We start from the raw sequence: 5,560 nt of genomic DNA, 5'->3' as shown, positions 1-5,560 counted from the left end.
AAGGACAAGAAAGAAAAGAAGCGGAGTGAAAAGAAACAACGCAGGCGAGAAGAGAAGCGCCTGAAGAAGGAAGAGAAAAGGAAGAGGGCAAAAAGTCCATATTTTGATGGAGAATCAACCACTGTAAAAGTGGAAGAGGGGATGTCAATGCAAGTTAGAGCATCAGCACAACCACAAGTTTCATCACCGCATACAAGATTGGTTGCATTTGAAGACAAAGAAGACTCTAACACCACCCCTCTTATGCGGCATCGTAAGGGGAATGCGCCACAAGGGTCCAAAAGTGACCCAATATTCTTTCAACGTATAGCAGAGGAGGAGGAGAAAGGAAAAAGAGAAGTAGTGGAGAAGAAAGAAAACTTGTCACGTGCGCGCCAAATCATCGCATCAGGCGATTTGGCCAAAAAAATTCACGATGAGGCGGTTTGTCGTGACAACGCAAGAGCGGTAGAAGAAGAAGAAGAAGCAGAAAAGAAGAAGAAGGAGGAGAAGGAAAGATGCCGCAAAGCGAATGTGCAGTTCGTCAGAGAAAGTAAAAACAAAAGAAGAGCAAGGGAATGCAAACAAAAAAAAAATCCCGCCTTGCGTTTTTGCAAGAAAAGGGCAAAGCTAAAGTAGAGAGCAACGAGCTTGCGTCGACCAGGAGGCGCCCAACAACCAAGAAAGAAAATGATAATCTGATGATGGAAATGGGCTTTTTCCATGCATCGACGCCACTACCAGATCTCATCACTAGTGTTGTGTTGGAACATAGGTGGGAAACTTTTTTCCAATGTCCATCCATTGTTATTCCCGCGATAGTGAGGGTCTTCTATCACGACCAGCTCTATGACATTGAAGATGCAGTGATCATTGAAGGGAGGGTAGTGTCGTTCAGTGCAGAGGACATCAATGAACACTATAAGTTGAAGAACATCATGGAAGCGCCGGGTAACAAGTTGATTGATGATCCTAAAGAAGAGCATATGGAGGATGCGCTGAAGGTATTAACGCAATCGGGCACCAAGTAGTCGGTGTCATTAAAAGGCAAAAGAATCCTCGCCTCTAATAGGCTGCTCCTAGAAGCGCGACTTTGGGTATATTTGGTGAACCGACGACTCATCCCAATAACACATGACAAAATAATTTCCAGGGATCGAGTTATAGTCGCATACTGCATAGCGCGTGACATTTCGATCGATATAGGCCAGCTCATTGCGAAGTAGATTCGAGGTTTTGTTGGCCGTGTGAGAGGTCAATACTTCTTCCCGTGGACAATTTCGAGCCTGTGCGTCTCTGTGGGCGAAGACATTAACGAAGAGCCCATGCCAAAAGTTCACGGCATTATCCAAATAAAGATCCTGAGAATGCTTCTCAAAGATTCACCGCATTGCCCTGAGTTCCAACAAAAAGGCCCCTCATTGATCTGAATGCACCGCAACAACCAAAAGTAAAGAAGCAGCGCCATAATGATAAAGGAAAGGAAATTTTCCAAGACAGTTCGCCGCAGAAGCAAACAAGTTTATCCTTGGATCCTTTACCTTTAATCATTCGCCCACTAAGCTCGCAAAATGAGCCCCTTTCCCCTTTCCCCTCTTCCCGAACACTTCACAAACCTCTTCCTTGCTCCTGATTCCAACCCCGCATCTCCAGCAGCGTCCCTCTGCCATCCATCTCCACCTCACTATTCACCCCCATCGCTGCATGTTGACGACCCACATGGTTCGGAAGCAGGACCTTCCGCTCAACCTCAAACCAATGCTGGTGAAACATCGACGGCGCAACCTACCATCGCATCCCTTGCTGTTGCCTTAGCCGGATATACGGATCTTCTTATCTCAACAGCTCACATTCTTCCACCATGCATTAACAGAGATGTAGGAGAGCAATGCATAGTTGCGAGATAGCACCACCACAATGTTGCGACAGGCGATGGTTAATATTCAACGCAACATCTTTACCATTCGCCTAAACCAAAGACAGATGACAGAGCGCAACCATGAGTACTTTAATTTCTAACGGCATATCTACTTGGTCCCATGGTGCCTTCACATCTACAGCAACCTCTGCAATTTCAAGAAGCGTCAGAACGAGCTCCTCCACAACATCCTTCTCATCAAGAGCCTTCGTCGCAACTCTAAGTTTTGGGGTGTACCACCTTCTCTGCAATTTTGAAATTTTTCTTTGCGGCCACTCATATTTTTTTGTAGAAAGCTATACCTTATATTATTTTGTACATACTTACAATTTTTTGTTTGCGATGTTTATAATTCTTTGTGTACTTAGACAAATTTTATACAACTGAGTAATCATTCTGTCCTTATGCGTTGGCCTCTTTACTTTTATTATCCTTTGTCAATTTATTGCGGTAATTCTTGTCTTTTCTTTTGCGTTGGTTATTTGCGCTGCCATGATGAGTAGTTTGTATACGCTTAGCAAAATTTCTTTATACATTACATTTTCTGCTTAACACTTAGACAATTCATTGCAATAGTTTTACTTTACCTTATCTATTACAAGATTTTTCTCAAACATTCTTTTCAAAATTTTGACTAAGTGTTTTGTCTTTTCTATCCAAAACAACGCAATGAGGATCTTGCGCATCTCTAAATTTGGGGGTAGGGAGCAGATGTGATCAAGCGGATGCGATAATATCAGGAAAATACATTCATCATTGTTAAAAAAAAAAAGAAAAGAAAACTCTGCTGTCAGTGCAAGGAAAAATCCTAACCTAATAAGAGTTAAGTCGTGAAAGAAACCTGCTCGTAGATGGATATTCGCATGACACCCGTGGAAGCAAGCCAAAACAAAGGTAGGTTTCCAGGATTGACGCAATATGAAAAAAAAAGAGTGAGAGAAAATAAGGATAAAAGAGACAACTCCTTTGACCAGCAAAAGTAAAACTTGGCTGAGGATCAAGAGTTGAAGTTGAAGTTGAGATTGGTACACAACCGAAGTTAGATGCTCGCATGACACCAGTGGGAGCAAGCCAAAACGAAGGCTGTAACCATGATCAACATTCTCTATACGATGACGCAAACCGGCCACCACATAAAAGACGGACTTCGTTATTTTCGCAAGAAGAGATAAAACATTCTTCTCAAAACTAGAAGAAAACTTTGAGCAGAGGTTTGTTTTGATAAGAATAAAGTAGAGCATTTGAAGAAACTTTAAAGGATAGAAGGAACTTGTAGAGTTGAGAATTTATGTAGAGGTTGAGCATTCAGAGTAGCTGATCGATGCAAAGTTAGGATATGAGTTGAGCTTAATTGCCTTAGTTAAGGATATGCTTGAGGACAAACATATATCTAAATTTGGGGGTGCGATAACTTGTAGAAATACAAGTCATTTATTTTGTTTTATTTAGATATGTGGTAAAAAGAAAGAAAAATTGCGTCGACCGTATAGAAATTGGCTTAAAAAATATGAAAATTGTAAAGTGTCGTGAACACACCCGCTAACCCCATTGCGATGGCGAAATGGAATGTCCAAGTCTTTGTTTTGCAGGAAATAGGTCACCGCATGCGATAACCGCTCGAGGACAAAAATGAACAATGCATCTACATTGCATGCGACAATCGATCAAGAACAAAGAAGAACAACACAATTGCAGCGCATGCGGCGATCGATCATAGACTCAAGCAATCAACGCATTTACACCGCACGCAACAATCGATGGAAGATCAAAATAATTACACCGCATGCGGCGATTGATCGAAGATGTGAAGAGCAACGCATTCACAGGGACTTCTGACAAGTATACAACTTTTCTGTTGTACGATTCTGACAGATTGATCGTGGAGTAGAGCGGACACTTCCATTATGTCATGGCAGGAATTATCAGATTTTCAAAGTAGGACCACTAATACAAGAGCCAAGGTCTATAAATAGCTTACTTGAATTCAATGTTAAGGAGGCTGGTCTGAAGAGACAATCCAGAGAAAATCCGGGAGAACGACGAGACAAGACTGAGAGGCAAGTCTCTGAGCAAGAAATTATTTCCATCTCCGAAGAAGAAGCTTTGTGCAAGAGGTCACTTCTACCTGGAAAGCAAGCCTGAGAGGGAGCTTTCCACTCTATTTCTTCCACACACCGGCAAGCACAACGTCTCCGATCGGGATCTGTGTCAAGACATTAACACTTTTTCCGTATTTGTTCTTATTTTCCAATTCATCTACTGTGTTCATCTATCTTTAATCTTTCATTCACCATTTGTAACAAACGCTGATTTTAGATTTAAATATCATTATCGTAATCATTGTCATTTCTTTGTTCTTTTCCATACATTCATCATCCATTTTCTCCATCATGTGTAACTAATCCCCTGGGTAAAGGGGAAGAATTAAGCGAGTGAGTTAATCCTTGTTAAGAAAATCGACTGAGTTTAGCTAAAGCATGCTCGACGACATCTTCACTTATGATGAATGTATGGAAAAGAATTAAGCGAGTGAGTTAATCCTTATTAAGGAAATCGATTGATTTTAGCTAAAGCATGCTCGACGACATCTTCACCTATGAGAGCAGAAGTGAAGATGTTATTCCGCCTATCGAAAGAAGTTTGGAAGAATGCGTTAACTAAAGCGAGAAATATTTCCAGAGATGGAAATAACCTTGCGTTCATCGCGTTCATCTTTGTTTCACCATAGACATATGGGAACGTGACCGATCACTGAAAGGTGTAAGCCAAGGGAAAGCAGAACCTTAGTTGCATCCTCAATGAGATTGATGAATTTGCGATGTCCTTTACCTTAACCCATTCTCTTTCTGATTCATTCACAAGACTTGCCACCGCATTAAACTCTTTTCCATTACTTCACAGCCAGTCCTCATCCTGTATCATTAATAGTTTAATCATTTATTTTATCACCGTAATTTACTTTATCACACTTTATTTACATCGCATTTTATTCTTCACCGAAATTTACTTTTCATCGCATTTTACTTTTTTGCACACCCAACTCATTATTTTTTATTTTAACAATAACAATCCCCGTGTTCGACCTCAGGTCAATCTGAGAAACTTACGTTGGAATTATACTTGGTTCCAGCGCAAGAAAACCTTTGACACGCACTACACGAACGCATACATTAGAACGTAGTATTGCATTATTTTTATCGCAAAGCAACTTGAGCACATAGAGCCATCAACATTCATTCATTCATTTTAAATCATTACAAGTTTTTGGAGATAGATATAAGATATAGATAAAGATTACAATTTCGTCTATCAAGTTTTTAGCGCCGTTTTCGGGGACAAGAACTTGAATCATTCATTAGCGCATAATAATATAAGATAAAGATATAAATTTTATTATTTACAGATACCTTGTTGAAGGTTTACGCATTCTGGTAGACTTTCGAGCCTGAGTATTTTCCATTTGAGGAATATGGTGCTTCCACTTCTCATGAAGTTCTCTATGAATCACTTCCTCATATGCACCTTCCTCGTGAATTTCTTCATCAGATGAAGACTCATCAAGATCATCATCATCGACATGATCTGGTTCATTACTATTAGGTTGTATCTTATCAACATCATCATGTAAATCATTAACATTCTTATTTGTTGGCTTAACAACAG

The sequence above is a fragment of the Benincasa hispida genome, chromosome 9 (assembly GCF_009727055.1).
Source record: "Benincasa hispida cultivar B227 chromosome 9, ASM972705v1, whole genome shotgun sequence".
In the NCBI taxonomy this organism is placed as follows: domain Eukaryota; kingdom Viridiplantae; phylum Streptophyta; class Magnoliopsida; order Cucurbitales; family Cucurbitaceae; genus Benincasa; species Benincasa hispida.
This window is presented reverse-complemented; position numbering follows the sequence as displayed.